The sequence below is a fragment of the Chrysochloris asiatica genome, unplaced genomic scaffold, assembly GCF_000296735.1.
Source record: "Chrysochloris asiatica unplaced genomic scaffold, ChrAsi1.0 scaffold00018, whole genome shotgun sequence".
Classification (NCBI taxonomy): Eukaryota; Metazoa; Chordata; class Mammalia; order Afrosoricida; family Chrysochloridae; genus Chrysochloris; species Chrysochloris asiatica.
The window spans coordinates 27740157-27763984 of NW_006408536.1; the positions used below are offsets into that span (position 1 = coordinate 27740157).

The window sequence follows — 23828 nt, forward strand, 5'->3', positions numbered from 1 at the left end:
GTTGTCTTCCAAATTTCTTGGCATAGATGAGTAAGTGCCTCCTGTGCTGCCTTACTTTCTTGAAAGATTTCAATTTTTATTCCATCAATTCCTGGTGCCTTGTTCTTTGCCAATTCCTTCAATGCACCTTGGACTTCCTCCCCTTTAGTATCATTGGCTCTTGATCATATGCTACCTCTTGAAACAGTTGAACATCAACCATTTCCTTTTGGTTCTCAAGTGACTCTGTGTATTCCTCCCATCTTCTTTTGATGCTTTCTGCATCATTCAAGTACAATATGACCCAGCAATTCCATGCCCAGAATATCTCCAGAATAGTTTAAAGCAGCAATAAACAGACACAAATGTTAATTGTGACACTATATTATTCACAATAGCCAGAAAGTAAAATCAACCCAAGTGTCCATCAACAGATGATGGATAAACAAACTTTGGCCTATCTATGCAACAGAATACTATTCAGTCATAGAAAGAAATGAAGTTCCGATACTTGTTACAATATGGATGAAACTTGAAAATATTTTACAAAGGAAAAATATTGTATATCTCACTTACATGAAATAACTAGAATAGGCAACTACATAGAAATCAAAGTATATTAGTGTTAAGAGGAGTTGGAAAAGGGGAGAGTAGGAGGTTAGGGTTTAAGGAGTTCTAGGTTTCTGTTTGGAGTGATTGAAAAGCTTTGGGAATAGATAGTTGTGGCTGTGCACTACAGTGAAGGCAATTAATGTCACTCAGTTATACACTTAAAAATGGAAAGTTTTATACTTAACCACCATAAAATTACAAAAAAAGAAAGGTAGCTGAACCATCAATCTTCTATCTCACGTGTAATTTCACAGATTATCCTTGTCATGGGGAAGAAAAATAGAGCTTAAAAGCATCAACTTCTTTGAAACCCATTAATTAATACAAGACTATACCTTTTAGTGTCGGGCTGCCTCTTTGGTGAGAAAAAAAGCCAACCACTTCTTCCACCTCCCCACACCCAGCTTTCCAAGCATCCCCAGCCAACTGCTTCATAAAACCAATTCCCGTAACTTGCAGGCTTACAGTACTATTGTGTCACTGGTTTGCTTCATGGAAAAATTCCTGATTTTCACTTATTTCAGTGGTTTGGACTATGCCAAGAAGACTTCTTTATTTCTAAGCAGAGAAGTAAAGCATCCAATCACCACTGTGGCACACACACAGAAAGACCTTGGAGAAGAGGAATGATGCAGTCCTATACATATTGTTTCTCTTACCCAACCAGTAAGAGAAAGTGGTACTCGGCACTGACGATGACTGGTTCTGCCACTGCCACTGAATCGAATTCGTCTTTGAATTACCTTTGGTTTTGGAAAGGGTCCTTGCACAACCTAACCGTGCAAGTCCTGGAGGTGAAAGAAACAGAAAAGGAGATAAAGGCAATGCCAATCCCTAAAGTGAAATGAAATACTATGGCATTAATTTCATTGGTACAAAGAAGGGATGAGACCCAGTCCAACCCATGAAAGACACCACCAAAAAGAAAAAGAAAAAAAAAAAAATTACTGGACATCGAGTCTATTCCTATTGTGCTCCATAGAGTTTTCAAATGGCTGAGTTTTGGGAAGTAGATCTCATTTCTTTTGAGGTGCCTCTGAGTGAGTTCAAACCGCCAACTTTTCAGTTAGTAGTCAAGAGCTTAGCCATTTGCTCTACCCGGGGACTCCTAAAACACTACCTCAACCCACTGCCATTGAGTCTAACTATGACTCATAGTGACCCTATAGCACAGAGTAGAACTGTCACATAAGGTTTTCAAAGTTGTAGATCTTTACTAAAGCAGGCTGCACATTTTTCCCCCACAGAGTGGTTGGGGGGGTTCAAATCACTGACTCCACAGCACCTAACTACTGTGCCACTAGAGCTCCTTAAAACACCACCAACCACTCCTAAATAGATGGAGAGAAAGTGACCTTTTCTCTCTACTTTACTTAAGTCCATTGGAAGGAAATGCAGACTTCGAATTCCATCAAATATTATTGAGCTGGCCCTAAGTTGAAAGCTGAGGCATTCACAATGAGTCACAAGTAATAAGTGTTTTTATCAGTTATATGTTTACATAAGACTTTATAGTGATCCATATTTTAAAAGTAGCTAGGTGTTAAATGGCATAACAAAAACAATTCTCTCTACTAATAACTTTAAAAGCATAATAAGTACATGTGTTCTTGTTTAAAAATGGAAAGTAATTATGTCTAAAGCCCCAAGGCAGAGCTGAGTGCTGGGCATTGTTCAAACAGGAATCCTTGGTTCTAGCCAAGATGGTGGCACATAAAAGGCAAATGCTAGTCTGTCTTTCTCCCATAACTACTTCTGAGGGCAAGATGAGATTCTTGTTAATCACTGACATTTCTGTCAATATGACATCTACACAGTGACATTTTGGAGGTTTATGATATGGGGACAAGGGGTTAGTTTCTGGTGTTTTGATTCTGATATTACCAAAATGACAATCCTAGGTCAAGGAGCTCTGGTAGCGTAGTGGTTACGAATCAGGCTGCTAACATCACAGTTAGCAGTTCAAAACTACCAGCTGTTCCACAGGAGAAAGATGAGGCTTTCTGCTCCCATGAAGGTTTATAGCTTCGGAAACCCTGTACAGGGTTGCTATGAGTCGGAACTGACTCCATGGCACACAACAACAACAACAAGGTCAATCTAGGCTAGAGAAATCACAGAATGATTGAAAATGTTTTCAGACTTACTGTCTCTAAGGCAAACACAATGAATCCTGAAGAGGATTCACAATGTTCTATAGAGTTGGCCACCATGAGCTTGAACCCTATCATTTTAGCTCCCAAACAACCCACCCAAGAGGAACAGTCACCCGCCACTCTTAATACAAAAGAATCTGTGGCATTATATGGGCAACTGAAATGTATCTATCAACCATTAAGGATGGTGGGGAAATATGGAAATGAATGCTTGTGTAACATGGCGAACATAATTAATGTCACTGAATTGTACATGTAACAAACGAAGACACGGCAAAGTTTTGCTATATTTGTTGTTATTATTGTTAGTTGCCATGTACAACAGAAGGAAACGCTGCCAGATTCCATACCATCCCTGTGATCAGTTACAGATAGGACTGCTGAGATCTATAGGTTTCTTTCCACTGAATGATTGATTCTTTCTTTCTTATTCTGTCTTAGTCTGGAAGATCTGCTAAAACCTATTCAGCATCATAGCAACATGTGATCCTGCACTAGCAGACAGGTGGTAGCTGCACGTAAGGTACACCGGCCACGAACCGAACCTGGGTCTTGCACATGGAAGGTGAGAATTCTACTACTGAACCAATGTCCTCTGTATTTACCACAATTTTTTTTTTAAGCATAAATCAATCTTCCCAAAATGCAGCCCAAGTGCCAAAATAGCAACAACAAAATACATCCACAGCACTGCTTCCTGTTCCACAGAATTCCTTGTACCCCCATCAGCAAAGCTGTGAAGCAGAACAGGAAGGAGCCCAGTTCCTCTGTGATGACCCAAACACTACACCAATGACAGCTATTTTGGCAGGACTTTTTAAGTCCCTGTCTTAGTTATCTAGCACTACTATAACAGAAATATCACAAATCATGACTTTCACAAACATAAATTTAGTCCCGTACAGTTTAAGAGACAAGAAGTCTGTATTCAGAGCACCGGGTGCTCTGGGGGAAGGTCCTTGTCTCTTCAGCTTCTGTTTCTTGGTTTCTCGTTAATCTTCATGTGTCGTGACATCGATCTTTCCCCATTTATGCCTGATTATTTACCTGTTTAATCCCTTTTATATCTTTAAAGAGATTGATTTAAGACAATACTGCTTTATTAATAAAAATCCATCCCCAAGTGGGATTATAACTATAGGTGGTGTTGTTGCTATATGCCGTGGAGTCTGTTCCAACTCAAAGCGACCCTGCACAGGGTTTCTGAGGCTGTAAATCTTTATGGGAGCAGAAAGCCTCATCTTTCTCCCGCGGAACAGCTGGTAGTTTCGAACTGCTAACCTTGAGGTTAGCTGCCCGATTAGTAACCACTACGCTACCAGAGCTCCTAACTATAGGTGTACGTTTTAGGATTTATAGCACATACTTTGGAGGAACACAATTAAATCCATAATAGTTCCCTATCCTGCAAGGACTCTAAGGACAGGCCTCAAGAGCAAGGAAGACTCTGACTGGAAACTAAAAGACAGGGTCAAGCTCTTTAAGAAACTACAGCTAGTTCTAGAAGTGTCCCCTGTTCCCTGCTCAGCCTAAGCCACCATAGTCTGGGCCCGGGGGTGGCTGCCAGTTCTCCAGTCTTCTTGCTCCAACTCTCACTGGTCTATCCCCCAATCAAATGTGACCCCAATCAAATGTGAAGTGTCCCTAGTCACTTGGCTTGCAACTCACTCTGAGTAACAATCTAAATAAAGTACCTGCAATGGCCCACAAGGTCCTTCACGAGCCAGCTATCCTTGAGGGTCCTTCTCCTTAGAAGTCTGCCTCATACACCCTCCTCACCTGCTATAGATTTCAGCTTAAAGGTCACTTGGACAGTGAGGTATTCCTCAACCACCCTGCATCAAACAGCAATCTACACCACCACACTCTCGGCCAGTTGACCCTGCTGGAGTTGCCTCTCTTTCATACAGCTACATCCTTGTTACTGTCATTTTCTTCTACTGGAATGTACGCTCCGGTAAGGCAAAGCCTTTCCAAGAAGGATTCAGTAGTGCCTCAAGTGCTGGCTTTCTCTTCTCTTTCTCAGCACTGTTAACAATTAGACCAAATCATTTTTTGCTGTGGGGCTGTCCTGTGCAATATAGGGTATGAAGCAGCATCTCTGGTCTCTACCCACTAGATGCCAGAAGCATCCATCAGCAGTTGTGACAACCTGAATTGTCCAGACATTGCCCAATGTCACCTGGCAAAAGGGGGGTGGTATGTAACAGAAATGTCCCTGATTGAGAACCACTGTTTTAGTGGGATTTCAAACCACTGATTCAAGTGAAACTTAGATGACCCTATAGGACAGAGTAGAGTCCTGGTATGTTGCTATAGGACTAGACTCTAAGGTCAGTTTGAACCTCAAAGCTAGTGGTTCAAACTCATGAGCCACTCCTTGGAAACCCTATATAGGGTCTCTATGAGTCAGAACTGACTCAATAGCACTTAACAACAACAATCTTTACAATCTTTCTCGCAGAAAGTGGCTGGTGCATTCAAACTGCCGGCCTTTTGGTTAGCAGTTGAGCATTTAACCACTGTGCCACCAGGGCTCCTTTTGTGTTGTTGTTAAGTGTATCAAGTCGGTTTTGACTCATAGCGACCCTGTATAGGGTTTTCGAGGAGCAGCTGGTGGATTTGAACCGCTGACCCTACAGTTAGCAATCTAGTGCTTATTCTACAGTGCCACACCAAGATTGTTACTATTGTTGTTGTTGTTGTTATTTAGTATCATTGAGTTGGTTCCAACTCATAGCAACCCAGTATAGGTTTTCCAAGGAGTGACTGGCGAGTTTGAACCACCAACCTTGTGGTTCAAACCCATCTTGCTATCCTGCACTTATCCTACAGCACCACACTAGGATTCCACACCAGAATTGGTGAATTGTGTTTTACAGCTTTGGGCACATGTTGCTAGGAAAACTATTTAATTTAACCGTAAATCTGTTTGTTACCTTTCCCTAGGCTTTCTGCTCCTGCAGTTTCAAAGCCTTGGAAACCCTATACAGGGTTGCTATGAGTCAGAACTGACCCGTCAACACTTAACAACAACAACAAATACCCTGTTACTGCCCATTTTCCTATCTCTTACCACTGGAAAATGAGCCCTCTAAGAACAAGAAATTTCTGGAAGTGTTAGGATAAACATGCCACCCTGTCCTCCCTGAGCTCTGCCCAGCGAGAGTTTCCTTACTTCATATTCCTTCGGAGACCCAAACAGCACAGTAACTTAGGCAAACTTCATTTTACTCCCAAAGCACATTCACCTGCCCATATAAGTGTGCCCCCAAAAGCTATTAATACACACAGGAAAACTGACTGGTAGTTATTTTAGAAAATGGCTGAGAAGATTTGGCTAAAGATCTTCACTTCACCTTTTATGCTTAGTACTTAAGTTCTAATGATCAGATGTTAATTTTAGAGTCTTTAGTATCACTAAAAGATGCTCTGGAGGCACACTGGTTAAAACACTCGGCTGCTAACTGAAAGGTCGGTGGTTGGAATCCACCAGGTGGTCCATGGGAGAAAGATGTGATACCTGTTTCTGTGAAGAGGACAGCCTTGGAAACCTTATGGGACAGTCCTACTCTGTGCTATGGGGCTGCTGTAAGTTAGAATCAACTGGATGCCAATGGATGCCATTGAGTTCTACAAATACCAAGTTCCAGAGCACAATGACTTCCACTGGAAAGCAAGCACTGGGTACATACTCAAGAGTATTTTCAGATTTCTATCCAGGGTAATACTACAATAACGAAAGTTCAAGACATGAGAACTTTGGTCATATTAGCATGAAACAACTGCAAGATCAATGGTTCAAGCTCACCAGCTGCTCCTTGGAAACCCTATACAGGGTCGCTATGGGTCAGAATCGACTTGATGGCACTTAACAACAACAACAACAGCAACACATAGAAGCATGACACAGATTATGGGATGGTAAGTGATGGGCCAGGGGCAAAGTTAAGCCCACCGCCTATTTTTGTAAATAAAGTTTCACTGATGAACAGCCACACCCACTTGTATATGACTGCTTCTACACAACAAGGGCAGAGTTGAGTAGTTGTGATGTTGTTGTTGCTGTTGTTGTTAGGTGCCATCAAATCGCTTCAGACTCATAGCAACCCTATGCACAACAGAACAAAACATTGTCCGGTCTTGCACCATGCTCAGAATTCTTGTTAACTGTTTTGCCCTTTACAGACAAAGTTTAATGGCTTTGGCGCTAATTTGTTTTCTATTCCCAGCAACTTCGCTTACCCAGCCAGAAAACAAAGAGAATGCAAAGAACAGTTGTAAGCTCTGTAACTATGAGCAAAACAGAAAAGCAATTTAGAAGCACAAGCGACATAATGGAGGGTGGGCATTTTCATGGGCAGAAGAAGAGACACTAAAGAATCACAAACCCAGTGAATACTTCCTATGGCCATAAGAACAATCAAAATTGGAGTTCTGTGGGATAAGCACAGGTTTACTAATCACAAGGCTGTCAGTTCGAACCCACCAGCTACTCTTCAGGAGAAAGATGAGACTTTTTGATCCTGCAGAGATTACAGCCTTGGAAACCCTATACAGGGTTGCTATGAATTGGAACGAACTTGAGGGCAAACAACAACAAACTACGAATTAGACACTGGTGCTTTCTTTATTCTTATTGAATCTCCAAAACAAACTAGGAGGCTAGGACTTTGTCTCCATTTTATGGATGAGGAAACTGAGACCAAATAACCTGTCTGAGAGCACAGAGCAAACAGCAGAGCTGGACTCTAACTCAAAGCTCTCCAAGCCCCAAATCAATGCTAACCACACTTTTGAGGCTCCAGCACTAAATGGCACATTCCACATCACACAAAACCCAATGTTCACCCTTACAAACCAATTATCAAGAATATATTGTATGATTTCATCTAAAAAGAAACAAAAAGCGTATAAGACAATTTTCAAAGGTTCATCCAAAAATGGATGTAAGAAAGATCCAAATATGGACCGGTCCTTTATCCACAGAACTCCGTTTACTACAGATACTGCCCAGTAACCAGGTATTAGTTCAACAGTAATATTAGTGAGTCATCCTAAAAGATATAGTCCTACAAATGAAAAGTTAGCTGCCTTAGTGAAAACCAACTATATTTTGTATCTAGTAATGACTGTTGTTGTTTTTGGGTGCTGTTGAGTACGTTCCAACTCACAACAGAATGAAACACTGCTTGGTCCTGTGCCCTCCTCACAATCACTGCTGTTTGAGCTTACTGTTGTGGTCACTGTGTTAGCCCATCTTATTGAGGGTCTTACTCTTTATCGCTTTTTAATTACTTTGGTAATTACTCAGCGCTGATCTCCCCTTCAATTGCCCATAGTCTGGGGCTTCCTGTAATGCGTGGCTTCTTGGGTAAATTTCCCTGAAGATTGCATGGACATTTTGAGAAGCCCAAAGACCTTCGGCAGGGTTGTTGTTGTTAAGTACTCTTGAGTCCGTTCTGACTCATAGAAACCCTGTATCGGGTTTCTGAGGAGTGGCTGATGAGCTTGAACTGCGGTTCAAATGGATCTCACAGTCCAGCACACTAACCCATAGCACCTGCCAAAGCTAATCTTAACTAATCTATACAGCACGGGCTCTCTAACTATAAAGTCAAGGCAACTGCTGAATGTCAAAGCAGCTTTTTAAAAAATTCTCACATTGTTTGGTGCAGAATCTATGTACCATAAAGGTCACCATTGTAAGTATATGATGCAATGATTTTTAGTAAATTTACCGAGCTCAGCAGACATTACTATAATCCAGCTCTGGAGCATTTCCATCATCCCAGTAAGTCCCCTTGTCCCATTAACAGTCACTCTCTGTTCCTACCCCCAGCCCCAGGCAATTACTAATATCGACAGTCCCTAAAGATGCACCTTTTCTGGACATTTTATATAAACTTAATTATAAAACAGGTGGTCTTTTATGTCCACTTTTCTTCCATAACTTCACTTTGGTAAAAATCATTTTGGTTGCTGTTAAAGTATACAGAACAGAACATATACCAATTTAACACTTTCTACATGTATAACTCAATACATTATTCAAACTGCGCAACATTCTCACCCTCCATGTCCAAAATGTTCCTTCTCATTGTCCCACCCCTTCAAGGTTCCTACCTAACCTTCGGAGTTGGATTGTCAATCTGATCCCATATAGGTATTTAAAAGAGCACACTGCTCCAGGGAGACATTCCTTATTAACTAAACCAAACAACTGATTGGTTTAAAGAAAACGTCAAGGGATATTTTCAGTTTAAAGATTATCTCAGGTCAATCGATAAGTGGTTCAACCATCCTCATGGGCTCCTGAAAGTCTGGATTCCAAGAAAATTTGAAATTTTCTCCTGCATTTTCTTCATAGAATCTTTAGTGAAAATGTTCAGCAAGGGGAGCCAGCAAAGCTTCGCTGTTAATGTGAAATCTACCCAGTACATGGAGGTTGCATCATGCGACTGCACATCACAGTCTAACGTTGGTTTGGTATGAGGCTGGAGAAGAGGGAGAGGAAGCATGGAAGGTTCTCCAGCCATCACTGTTCAATGAACGCTATATGATGTACCTAGGACAGTGCCAACAAACACCTAAGCATGCACTCATGCGTTCATTTGACAGCATATGGGGCAGGCATCTTTGGACTGTCTGCCCGTTTCAAACCAAGACCCCATTATTCTGGAAGGCATAATTGGGTTGCAAGAGGTCTATGAATCTTCGAAAGCTAAGGTAATCTTCCATGAACTTGCGTTTTTCTGAACACAGAATTCCTACTTTTTTGCAGCAGATTTTCTCAGGATTCATGATTCCAAAATGTGTCCAAATCTTAACACTATACCACAAGGCTTCAGAGGAAGTCTTATAACTTTGTCAAATGTAAGAAAGATAAATAAATGCTCCCAAAATAAAGCTTCAGGAAAAACTTACAGGTATTCAATTGAATCATACAAATCAGTAATTTAATAATTCTAAAAGCCCCTGGATCAGAAAAAAAGACATTAGTGAGAAAACAATGAAACCCAAATAAAGTCTTGAAGTCCGATGAATATTAATGTATCAAGGTTGGCTTCTCAGTTTTGACAAATGTATTGAGGTGATGATGTAAGGTGGTAGGAACATGGGAAATTGTTCCACTCTGTAATTTTCTGTAACTCTCAAACTATTACAAAGTAAAAGTTGATTAAAACAAATGAATGTACGTCATTGGGTTGCATCCATCCCATACCTAGAAATATCTCCTAAGGCAAAGGTGAAAAAAGTTATAGAGAAGATAATTGCATGTAAGCAGACTTATAATTATAGTATTTATGATCATAAATATCCACAGGCAACCTAAATGACCCAAAATAGGGGACTAGTTCACAAATGACAGTATAGCCACTCAGTAGAAGTTTTCATCTCCAATAAGAATGCCAATTATGGAAACTACAGAGTAACATGGGACAAAATAAATCTGAGTGACGATGCCTTTGCTGGCTGCAAACAGCAGAATTCCCCAATTGAACTGGCTTTTAAAGGGTAAACCAGTGGCCATCGAGTCAACTCTGAGTCCTGGCGATTCCATGTGTGTCACAGTAGAACTGTGAAGAGTAGGGTCTTCAATGGCTGGCTTTCGGGAAGTATGTCAAACCCTTCCTCCAAAGCACCTGTGGGTGGACTTGAACTTCCAGCCTCTGGTTAGCAGCCAAGCATGTTAACCATGTGCACCATCCAGGGACTCCATTAAGAGACAAGGAGGATGGAGGAAGGTAGACTCTCCACTGAGTAGTATCCAATCTGTCTGGGCGGGGCTGATGAAAGGAGATGGGGACAGGACTCTTGTGGTACAATAGTGAATAATTGCTATTAGGACTGACTGTGAGGGTTAGAAATGTAAAGGTGGATGTTTTGTAGCAAAAGGAGGGGAGTGGTTGACTTTTCAGTTCAGGAGCGGAGGTCCCCGGGACCATCAAGGGCAAAGAGCGGAGTGAGGAAACCTACCCAGAGAAACAGTGATACCAGAGATGATGACACGGAGAGATGGAGCTGCTGGGGACTCCAGACCCAAAGAGGGAGAAGGGCTGTGTGCTGACGACCGAGGGGCAGACTTGCAGTGTAGTGTATACCCTTTGATTGGCTGATGATGCATGGAGGGGATTGTACCTATGGCAATGAAACGATTATACGAGAGGACGAATGTAAAGTTAATGTTCTCCCATGTAAACTATCACATAATTCACAATAAAACATTTAAAGAGAGAGAGACAAGGGGGAGTTACTGAAGGCAGCCAGTTCCAGAACCTGATTTCATCCACCTGATTTCATGCACACTAGGTCAGACACAGGATCGTTTTCCTTCTCTGCTGCAATCGGCTTCTCAGCTAACTTCCTTGGGATTTTTGCAGCAGTGACATGGCTGCCCAGCTCCAGGTTTACAAGGAGAAAGGACATCAATTAGAGGAAGGTGGAGTTACTTCCACGTAGGCCTTACGGGAAAAGGAATTACACCTGTCCCAGGCTTCTCCTCGCAGCTCATTGGACAGGCCTGGGAAAAGTGCTCTGGCCTCAACCAATTGCAGTCTTGATGCTCTATGACTCAGCTGGGAGTAGGATGGCTCAACCTCAGCACTACTGATACTGTGGTGGGGGGCTGGTCCTTGCATTATAGGATGTTGGGCCAAATGTCTCCAGATATCACCAAATGTCCTTTGGGAGGGGAGGCAAAAATCACACTTGCCGTCACTTTCTTGAGCAGTACATGTGAATTAAAGAAGAGATTCAATTTCTTTTTACTTGGGGGGTGGAGGAGAGGGTTGAGACTATGACTAGGTCTAAGGTAGGCCTAGAGGCCTCATGTGGCACTGTAAAGTCTGCTATTCAAACCCACCAGTCACTCCTCAGAAACCCTACACAGGATCGCTATGAGTCGGAATCAACTCAATGGCACTTAACAACAAGGGTGGGTCTGTTGAACCATCAACCTTGCAGTTCAAACCGACTTTGCAGTCCAGCACATTAAACCGCAGCACCATACCAGTACTCCTAGGGCTTTCTTTATTATTAGGGTTATGATTAGGAATAGGGTTAGTGTTAGGGGTTGAGCTACAGAGAAATAAGGCTTGGTCTAGTTTTAGGGTTACAGTTAGGTTTATTTTCATTTTATTTTCTTCTTGAAATCTATTTGATTTCCTTGTCACTTGGAAGTTCTGTAACTAACATCATCCCCTCTCTGTTGTTCTTGCAACTATATCTCTGGTTCTCTATTTTCAGTCTTATAGGTCTGTTTTAAGGAGCTCTGGTAGCTTAATGGGTTATGAGTTAGGCCACTAACCGCTGGGTCAGCAGTTCAAATTTACCAACTGCTCCACAGACAAAAGATTAGGATTTACAGTCTTGGAAACCCTATACAGGGCTTACTATGAGTTGGAGCTGACTCCACAACACATAACCACTACCACCACCAGGTCTGTACATACTTCTGTACCGGGGTTGGAATCCTGGTGTGGCACTATGGGATAAAGCACTGGACCACAAGGTCAGCAATTCAAATTCACCAGCCTCTCCTCCGAAACCCTATACAGGGTCGCTGTGAGTCAGAACCGATTCGACGTCACACAGCAGCAACAGGTTAGTCACAGGGTGTTACCTGCTGTTGTTGGTGCTCTGTCCAAAGAAAGCCCTTTAATAGTTTTTTGTAAAGTTGGTCTGGTTTTTGCAAATTCTTTTCATTTCTGTTTGCCTGAAAATGACCTAATTTTGCCATCATATTTGATGGACAGTTTGGGTGGACATATATGATTCTTGGTTGGCAATTTTTTTTCTTTCAGAGTTTTATATATGTCATTCCAGTATCTTCTTGCTTGCATGGTTTCTGTTGAGAATTCAGAGCTTAGCCTTATTAGTTCTCTTTTGTAGGCAGGTAACTTTTCATGTTACCTGCTTTTATGATTCTTTCCTTAATTTTGAAAAGTTTGACTACAATGGCTTGGTGTTTTTCTTTTGTGGTCTATCCTGTTTGGAATTTGTTCAACTTCTTGAATGGCTATCTTCTCGTCTTTCATGATGTTAGGGAAGCTTTCTTTCACCAACTCTTGAACAATATTCTCTATGGATATTTTTGTCTCTTCCTGTTCTGGAATTCCTATCACATGTAAGTTACAACTCTTGATAGTGTTCCACATAAATCTTAGGCTTTCTTCAGATTTTTTTGGTCATTTTTTCTTTGTTCCTCTAGAACCCGATGAATATTGAGAGATTTTTCTTCAAGCTCAGTAGGCTATCTTCCCATTGATTCATTGATTCCTTTGTCCGTTTTCAGTGCAGTATCTATTTCTGAAGTCTTAGTGTTAATCTTCTGGTTTTGTAATTGCTATTTCTTTATGCTTCTTATGTTTTCAATTATTTTGTCAGTTTGTTTCCTGAAATTTTCCTCAATTTCATCTGTCATTTTCTCAATCTTTCTCACAATCTGTTTAAGTTGCCTAATTAGTATTCTTTTAAATTCCTTATCAGGTAGTTCTGATACAATTTCTGGTATATTCCTGGCTGTATTTTGGTCACTTATTTGAGGCATTCTGTCTTGTTTCTTGGTGTAAGCTGAAATTATCTCTTTTTTCCGAAATATTGTGGTATTGTATTTATATTTAGTGAATGACTGTATACTGCTGTTTTCTCAGGCACTCACCACCTGTCTCCTGGTGAATGTGGTAGAGACCGGAAGTGTGAATTTAGTTAGTTCTCAGTTCACTGTCTGTGTATCACAGTTAACGGCAGGTTCATGCGCTTCCAGAAGCAGGGACACTATGCCAGGTGCCAGACTCCAGGCTGCACAGGCGGGGGTACCACTGGTCGCTGGGCTGTCAAGAGCCGGGACTGGCCATGCCCCATGTGACCAAGAGGCAGAAGAACAAGGGAGAATTGAGTCCCCTTGCCACCAACCTCCAGCCCCTTCCTGTGTCCACTAGCCACTGTATCAACAGCCACTCACAAAACTCAAGATGGTTACGCCATTCTACTCCAGCCCACAGTCCATCAATTTTTCTTCCCTCTCACAGCTCCTGTTCCACTTCCTCGTCTAGTCAGCACTCCGTCCACCTCTCTGTCCTATCCTCTGATGTTCAGGGTGCCAGGATCACCATCTGTATCTGTTCTACTTGGTGTCCTATGTCTTTGTTGCAACGGGTCAGCTTAGTATGTCTGCTTACACTACCATCTTTCCCTGGACTCTTCTAATTTAAAAAAAAAAAAAAAATTAGAAATAACTTTACTCTCTTCCTTTACTCTCTAATCCCCTTTCTATTAAACTTTTGATTATGAAATAATTATACATTCTCAGGAAGTTACAAAGACATGCACGGGGGTGGAGGCCCCAGGTACCCTTCACCTGCCTTCCCCAGTGGTTCCATCTTGCAGAATAACTACAGAACAATGTCACCGCAGGGAAAGTGACCATGGTACACTCCATCAAGCTAATTAGGCGTCCACCTGTTGTACAAGCACTCGTGTGTGAGTGTACACATGCACTCACAGTTCTATGTTGACTGCACATGTAATTTCTATAGTCACCACTACAATCAAGAAACAGAACCAAATCCATCCCACAAGCCTCTCTTATGCTAGCTCTTTTTACAGCCACACCCACCTTCGCCCCTGTTCCTAATCCTTGCCAACTATTTCATCTATCATCCATCTCTGTAATTTATTATTTCTAGAATAGTATGGGTACAGACTCATAGGAGTTTCTTTTTGTGTGACATGTTGGCTGGAACAGTATTCTCCAAAGAGCAGGGATTAGCAAATTTTTTCTCCAAAGGGCCAGAGAGTAAATATTTTCAGCTCTGTGGGCCACACAGTCTCTGTTCAATGACCCGACTCTGCCTTTATAGCATGAAAAGCAGCCATAGACAATAAACAAATGGCTGTGTTTCAATAAAATTTTATTTATGAACTCTGAAACCTGAATTTGAAGTTACGTTATATAGCTTTTACAAAATACTAGTCTTCTTTTAAGTCTTTTCAATCATTTAAAAACATAAAACCCATTGTCATCTGGCCAGCTGGACAATATAACAGGCAATGGGCTGGATTCGGTCTGTGGGCTAGTCTGCTAACTCCTGTCCTAGGCTCTTTCAGGCCCAGGAAACAGTATACACTCAATAATCATCAGTTTACTGACTGATGATGGACAAGTACTGTCATTCTTGTACAGTAAGAAAATTGGGTCTCTGAGAAGTTCAGAGCTTTGCCTATTGGCATATCGAGGCAGCAGAAGCTGACCTTGACTCTCCCTCATCCCCTGACTGCCAGGCTGACTTGACAGCACCTTGTTAACCCTTTCACATACCCCACCTCCTACATTTACATCTCTTTGAGGAAAAGGGCTAAGTGTTGTTTGTGTCATCTTCCATTAAACCTAGCACAAAGGAAGCAACTAGATGATTCAAAGCCAAACCACATATTAGTTTTATTATTTCCTGTAAGCTATGCACTGGACTGCTAACTGAAAGGTCAGCAATTCAAACCCACCAGCCACTCAAGGGAGAAAGATAAGGCCTTCTGCTCCCATAAAGATTTACAGCCTCGAAACCCTCTCTATACTGGGCTGCTGCTATGAATCAGAATTGACTCCGTAGCAAGGGGTTGGGTCTGGGGATCTAAAAATAAAGGTGAAATATTTTATACTTCTCACTTCCTCTCTCACAATTAACAAACTAAACGCCACATTAAGTTGCTTTCTTTTATGTGTGATCTACCTGGGCACTTCATGATGGTGTGGCCCTGCATTAAACCCAAAGCAGAAGTACAAACACAGATGCCTTCAATGTGAACATGTCTGAGGGCATCCATTCATTCCCATGTACAAACCAAGGTCTGAGAAACAAGTCCACAGGAGTCAGAGTGAAATACAAAGACACAGCTCAGTCAGGAACTCTTGGGTCACAGAATATCGAACAATTTATGTCTTTTTGTTCTGGTGAAAATATACAGTCACGCAGCATTGCAACAATTTCTACACATCCAACTCAGTGACTGACGACATTTTTCAAGTTGTGCAAGCTTTTCCATCACCCTCCAAGTTGTTTCCCCACCACTGACTTAGACTCCCTGCCCCCTAAGCTTCTCATCTAACCTTTCACATTGCTGTTGTCAATTTCATCTCCCCTACAGAATTCTCTAAGAGCACAATGCTCAGGGCAAATGCACTTTACTTATTAAGATAAACATTTTTTTTTTTTTTTTTTGGTTCAGGGGAGACTTCAGGGGATAATTCTGGTTGAAAGATGATCTCAGGGCGACAGTTTGAGTTGTTCCTTCAGCCTCAATGGCTCCATAAAATCTGGATTCCATTGAACACTTGAAATTCTGTTCCACATTCCTCCCCCTTTTAATCAGGATTCCTCTGTAGAGTCTTTAACCAAAAGGATCAATCATGTAGCCAGACGACATCCAGTCTTCCTGCTCTGGCCACATCATTTTGTTGGCCACGTGATCAGAAACATGTGATCAGACCCCATAAGTGAGGATTACTGGCATTAGAGGGGGTCTAATGTCAGCACAGAATCATTCCCTCCTTAAGTGCATTTATTTTGCTCTTCGAAACAGGTCAGTTTTCAGGAGAGGCAAAGAAACTACAGCAAGTATTTAAGAGCAGAAATCAGGAGAATGTGGTGGGGGGATGCTGATATATAACCAAAGGCATCCATGCGTTAGTCTCTGAATGCCAGGTGATCCGAGTCCAGAAGACCATATGGACATGTCCCTGGCCTTGTCCCTGACCTTTAAAGCATGGTATGCCAATTAGCCTGGTCCAAGCAATTCTAAACTCATGCATGCCAAACCGTCATAGCATCCACACAAGCCAGCTGACCCTACATAACTGACACTTCTCAGAAATCAGCGGAAACATGGGCAAGAGATCATTTTCATTAAGGATGGCATAAGCAATTTACAGGCAGTCCACAATAAAAATCACTGGTGGCACAGTGATTAAGTGTTTGACTGCTCATCGAAAAGTCAACGGTTTAAAGCCACCAGCCTCTCCTCAAGAAAAAGATGCGGCAGTTTGAGTCCTTAAAGATTCACAATCTCAGAAACTACCTTGTTCTCTAAGGTCATAATGAGTCAGAATCAACTTGCCAGCAATGGGTTTGGGGTTCTTTGCTTTGTTTTGGATGCAATAAAATAGCTGTTTTGGAACAATGTTCAAATTCCAAAAGTTACAGCACTGAAATGATCCACCTAATATCAACACTGTTACATTTTATTGAGTTAGATCATTATGATCAACAGGAATGTAACTGAGACCCTGAAGTGCTGGACTCCAGTTAGGTGAATCTAAACTTGCCATATAAATAAATCTATATGCAGGGAGTGATGGTGGAGGGGAGAGCAGGGGGTAGGAAGGGGTTCTTAAATTCTTATCTACAATCTCATTCTCTGATACTAAGCTTATTTTTTCCATTTAATTCTTTGGAGAGTTAATATATACAACTGGTTCAAAAAGCAAAAGGAAAGGGTATATAGTTTCTGTTTGGAGTGATGGAAAACTTTTGGAAATGGATGGTGGGGATGGTAGCACAACACGTGAATGCAATTAATGTCACTGAACTGTACACTTAACAATGATTAGAATGGTACATGTTTTGTTTTATATATCTCACTACACTAGCCCCTCCCCCCACTGCCATGGAGCCGATTCTGATGAGTCAGAATTGAATGACCCTGTATAGTCAGAATGACCCCGTATAGGGTTTCTGAGCAGTAAATCTTTATGGGAGCAGAATGTCTCATCTTTCTCCCACAGAGCAGCTGGTTGATTTGAAATGCCAACCTTGTGATTAGCCGTCCAGTGATTATCCTACAATACCACCAGGGCTCCTTTCACCACAATAAATGTATTTTAAAAAGCAAAAGGGATAAAAAGGATGTAAAGTGAAAAGCGTCTCCCTGCCTGTGTCCCCATCTTCACAGTTCCTAGCCCACAAACTGCAAGACAGGTACAAACATTGCTACTAGCTTCATATGTAGCCTTAAGAAACTTTATTGCTACTGTTGTTGTTGATGATGGGTGCCATCGCGTCAGTTCTGACTCACAGCAACCCTATGTACCAGAGCAGAACTGTCCTATTGGGCCTTCTAGGCTGTAGTCTTTACACAAGTCTGCCCAGATGGTCTACAGAAAGAGAGCAGGATCTACTCCTTCAAAAACAGACAAATGACCACCGTTGCTCAGTATGAAGAGAGAAATGGATAAAGTCACTCAATGCTAAGATTTCGATCTCCAACATGGTGAAACACCAGCACCTCCTATGTCACCTTTCTGCTGCACGTATCTGGCTTCTCCAGAGGTGTAAAGAAAACACAGCTGCCTCAGCCTCACAAAATGCAAAGGGAAAACCACAGTCACCTAGCCGAAGTGGGACAAGGGCAGGTGATATCCAGGAATGCCACATCTGGAGTCCGGCAGACCCTCATTGGCTGAGTGAACTAAGGCAACCAAGTCAATTTCCCTTGGCTTCAGTTTCATCACCCTTCCTCCTACACGCTGGGTAACTGTTGAGGGCTTTCGACAAAAGTATCACTCAAATACCTAGAGAATAATGACCACTATAATCACAGGAGTCTCTGGGTGGCGCAGTTGGTTAGCACTCAATTACTAGCTGAGAGGCTGGCCGTTAGAACTCTCCCAGAGGCGTCTGGGGAAACAGGCCTGGCAACCTGCTTCCAAAGGATCACAACGTTGAAAACCCTATAGGGCAGGTTTACCCTGCACACATGGGGCCACAGTGAGTCGGGATTGTCTCAATGGCAACTAGTAACAATAATAACAGAACCAAGGGATCCTAGGAGGGAGAAACCATGGACAGGGGCAGCATGACAAGAGGCAGAGACCTGTCTCGTTTTACTCCTCACTGGAGCCCTAAGACCTCCAGGTTTTGCAACAAATAAACAGTTGTTGAATGAATCAAAACTGGGATGTTTAAAACTGGGTGGGGATTGGGCAGTTGAGTAGTGTGTCTGAAAGGGTCTGCCCTGCCACCTACTAGAGGGACCCCAGCTCAGGTCCTTTGGATGTGGCCCTAAAGTGCCAGATGATGAGTTTGACTGCGTTAGCTCCTCTAACTCCAAAGTTTGTGGAGTTTTCTAAGTCATTTGCCTCTGGGTCAGTCACATTAGTTGATTCACTGATTTGTTCCACCCAGCAGATTCTTATCTCTAGTACTTTTCTCACTTTCTTCTTCTCCACCTCCAGACACCTGCCCCCTTTACTTCCAAGAGCTGGAAAAGCACAAGAAACTCTCAACCCCAGAGAAGGATGTTGTTGTTAAGTGCTATCAAGTCAATTCCACCTCATAGTAGCCCTAGAGAGGGTTCCCAAAGCCGTACATCTTTGCAGGAGCAGAAAGCCTCATCTTTCTCCCACAGAACATTCAGTGGGCTTGAACCACCCACCTTGAGGTCCAGTGCTTATCCTCTAGAGTCACTTTGCTTCCAAGACAAGGCTAGACTACCCCAGCCTCAAATGAGGTCCCCACCTTTCCTCCCAAGCAATCACCACCTGAAGAACTGAATGAATCATGTGATACCTTGCAAATACAGTGTCTTCCTTTTATATGTTTGGTCCTATCTCCCAGACAAATGATTAGTTCTTGGTCTCCAATGACTGTTCCAACACGCAGGAGGCTTATTTGATTTATATGCATATAACTGAATTCAGAACAATTTTTATTCTATCTGATTAATTCTATTAAATTTTTTGGAAAGGCAGTCAACATGGGAAAAAAAACAGTTGGGCTAAAGTTCAAAAAGTCCAAGCTGCAACTCCCCAGGTGAACTTAAACATGCTACTGGACCCAAGGATTTCGGAAGTTGAAGTTACCAGAGAGGGTAACATAAAATATTGTTGTTGCTGTTAAGTGCCATGGAATCAGTTCTGACTCACAGCAACCCTGTATAGGGTTTCAGAGGAGCAGCTGGTAAGTTTGAACCACCGACTTTGCTGTTCAAACTGATCTTGTGGTCCAGAACTTATCCTACAGCACCACACCAGGACTTTTCCTTCCAAAATGTGAGTGAAAGGGGAGAAAAAGGAACTGAAGAGTTTTCCAAACATCCAGGAACTATTTTTGGAACTAAATGACTTTTCCACTCACTTTACTTTTAAAAAACAGAAAAAAGAAAAGAAAGGTTTTAGACCACGAAGTGCTTGTTGACTATCTGAATGGAAGCCAAAGGCTATTCTTCAAAGGGGCTGTCCACTTAGGGCATTCAAAGTAAGACACATACAAACACTACTAATGGAAAGGCTGAAAACTGGAGAAACCATTATTTGTTTATCAGAAAGCCCCAGTCAGGGCAGTTTATATAATCCAGAAATAAATTCTGTGAGATAAATATAGAAAACCTCCTATAAATTAATACTAAATAAAGGTTTCAGGAAGGGAGCGATGATATCATCTGGCTCTGTTACATGGGGCTCCAACCTAGCAAATTCCAGAACTATGCATTGTTTTCTCCTTAAAACAAAAGCCTGTTCAAAGGACTTAATGTATCACAGACTCCTCCAGGTAGGCTAGAGCCAATCCCATCTTGTGCATAAATCTGTCCCTTAAAAATGATACATCATTTTTGTCTTTGATCTCTGATGTGATCTCATCAACATTAAGTTTCAACTACTTGTTCAGCCTACAGATTAATAATATCAAAGTCACTCCACAGGAAGTATACATATAGTCACCAGATTCTTCCTAAGAGGGCAAAAATGTTTTTCCCAAATTTTCCAAATAGTAAATACTTCTGGGTAAAGTTCTGTAAAGTGGTGATTTTACTCACAGTTAATATATGTAAGATACACAGAATGAAAGCTGCAAAATGTAACCAAGCACCATAGCAATAATCAATTTGCTTTACATTTTAAAACAATGTTTATAGGTATGATTTTCAGTAAATGAACTACGAAATTTATATGCACGGTACTGGTTCTGGAGAAACAGTGAATTGAAACCTAGGGTGGGTTTTAGCACAGCTGTAAAGATGTGTCCTTAGGCTTGTATCCTCTTTGTTACAACTTTAAAAAGAAACTACAGTTGCCGATAAATCACCAGCCCTCCCTGAGCTGGCAGTAGCAAAAGTTGTTAAACACAACACTGAATGGAATCGCTATAAAACTTCCAAGAGATTTTGTTTACAATCTTTGGCCCTCGCTTACTCTTCTCACAGCAGCATATTTTACGCTATTAAGGTTTTTGTTAACTCACATAGGAAATGATATTTCTAAGTTTGCAACAATGTTCACCTATCCCACTGCATTCATTTATCGGGTCACAATTTCATTTACTTAGGAAAACCCACTATTTATTAGCCTTCTTTCCCACCAGTTCATTTCTTCTTTGCTGTGGTTGTATGTCATACATAGCAAAACATACATCAATTCAATAGTTACTGAGCATAATTCAGTGAAATTGATTACATTCTTCAAGTTGTGCAACTATTCTCACTCTCCTTTTGAGTAACTCACTACCCCCTAAGGTTCCTATCTAATCTTTTGAGTTGCTGTTGTCAAATTGACCAACCATTTACATAGATCTTAAAAGAGCACAAAGCTCAAAACAGACATTCTTTGCTAGTTAAATTAAACTATTGTTTGATTTTAAGAAGACTTCACGAGGTATTTTTAGTTTAAGGTTTAAAGATTATCTCAGAGTAATAGTTTCAAGGGTCCATCAGTTCATTTCTTGACGACCAGTGAGAACCACTCAAAAAGGGTTTTTAAGAGTATCAGATGCACATGGGAGAAAACGTGCTTGGAAGTCCCACTCTGCCCATGTAATAAAAATTAGTAACAACTCTAAAGAATAACTGGTCACCCATAAAAATTGGCAATGTTCTGTTGTGAAAGTGGAGCTGCAGAGACAGCTATTATAGCCTTCAGCCAACTCCACTTAAATGTTTGTGGCTTGTTGAACATTCCATACATATTTCAGGCAAGGTATTCTGGGAGCTGAAGTTCAGGCTGTCCCCTGCTGAATTTTCACTCACTATGAAAACAGTGTCTCTAAAAGTATACACATGGTTTTACTTTGCAAAAAATGGAAAATGTTCACTTTTGTTCACTGGGTCCACACGTTTAAGCATTAGAAATGGTACTTTAAAAACAAAAACAAAACAACTGTAACACAAGAGATGTCTTCAAAGAGTGAATGAAAAAATGTCGTTCAATAACACAGATGGATTTTGGGAAAAGGGATCACAGGAAACATGGATGAACCACAGGATAACAACCAACATTTCTACAACCTGGTGTCTCCAGTGTCTGCTGCTTGCCTAGGTCGTGTCATGCGTTGTACCGTGAAACAGAAAGTGTTCCATTTCGAGTCTTGAATAGGCATCCCCAGTCCAACAGGACCACAACTGTTTCATATTACCCTCATAAAATGAGCTTTACTCTTTTCTAAGAAAAACAGTCATTTTAATTGGGTCATTTTCCAGTTGTTTGGGTTTGTAACAGACAGCATGAAGGGCCCCTGATCTGCAGTTTTACCAACTCCAGAACTATCCCAGGCTTGATCAAACAGCTGTGGGGCTAGCTTTTGGATAAAATTATGATATGATCTCACCTGATTTTCAAAATAACTTTCCACTAAGCATCTTTTTAACCCATCAAAGTATACTAGGGTCTAGAGAAGTTTCAGAGTCCAGAGCTCTGCCACATTCAAGAAAATGTCAGGGAACCATGGTTTCATCTGGTTTTTCCCAATCTGAGCCCAGTGAAAATCTTCAAACAATTCAGCTGCTTCCCTCCTCAAACGTTTATTTTAAAACGCCAGTGCCATGCGGCGCTGCTTTTCCTGCATGGGCAGAAGGAAGCAGGCACAATGTCACCACACTGGGCCCTTGCAGAAGTCTGGAAATCACTGGAAAGCCGGCTGCGTTTCCTTTTTGGCACTCAGGCCCCCGGTGAAGAGAAGTTACTCTAGATAGGACAAGATATCAGATGATCAGTGGAAACACTGGGGTTCGACACAATTCCTAATTCCACCACGAATGCTGATGAGCCCTTGAAACCAGTAAACAACTGAGCAAAAAGTGAAGGGGAAACTTCACGAAATGAACTTGATTAAATGAAATCTGGTAGTGTTTCTGCGACTAGATTTATTTATTTGAATAATCAGACAACTTGGTACCCTATGCATATCGACCACAAAAGGGGACCAGAAAGACCACTTTTGTTTTTCATTTCTTCTGAAACCATCTGGGTCTAATCATCTCCCATGCTGGCCGCCGTCCACCGGGGTATTTCAAACGAACGGCATGCTAACTCGCTTGATTTTTAAGAAGCTAAAGAGCAGCTCAGCACAGTTCGGGAATTGGCTCTCTCAACTCCAAATGGGTGGGAAAATCCCTGAAGTGCCTCATCTGGCATCAAACTTTTGGATGGAAAAGGCTGAGCCCGCCGGACAAGGAACCCACATCCCGATGTGGGCGCGACGTCTGAGCTCCCAGGTGACAGCTCAGCTCGCCACCGCGGTGCTGGATGGAGTCGCCTGCGGAGCCAGCGTCCGGAGCGGTGGGCCACAGAGGCCCGGGACAGGGATGGGCGAGGCCCCGCGGAAAAAGGAAAAGCTAGCCATCCGTCAGCCCGGCGGAGGAAATTCCAGGCGCCCAGCTCCCCGGCGCCGGACAGCGGGTGACGTGAGGGAACCGAGTCAGAGGGAGGAGACTGCGGCTCTGTTACCCGGGGGTGAAGCGTCTCTTGGGGTACTCGATCACCTCCCTGGGCCCAGGAGATGGGGGCACCCCATCCGTGCCCCCACTCCAGCGGCTTCTGGAGGGTCACTGCTGCTAGAGGGTCCCGACAGCCGAATGGACTCAGGGGCCACCCGGCAGGTCCCGGTACGGGAGGGGAGCCCCGATATCTCCGACCCCTGGCGTGGTGGCCCTTACCGGTCGCGGGGGTCGATCCAAGACGTCTGGCGAGTGTTGTGGTCTATGTAGAAAACGCGGCCGTCGTAGTCGCGCGCCTCCTCCCAGCCAGCCGGCAACGGCAGCTCGGCGCTGTCCCGAGCCCGCGGCGGTGGCTGTGGCGCTGGGGGCGCGGCAGCC

At 42.4% G+C, this 23828-nt stretch overlaps 1 protein-coding gene across 1 annotated transcript in view; it reads right to left on the reverse strand.

Annotated features, from left to right (window-relative positions):
• The window catches only part of WWC3 (WWC family member 3), a 145812-nt gene extending 122000 nt beyond the window's left edge, over positions 1 to 23812 (reverse strand). Inside the window, exon 1 of the mRNA XM_006835645.1 lies at positions 23670 to 23812. The gene's annotated coding sequence lies outside the window, so the exon portion shown is untranslated. The remainder of the gene's footprint in view (positions 1 to 23669) is intronic.
• Positions 23813 to 23828: the final 16 nt, after the last annotated feature.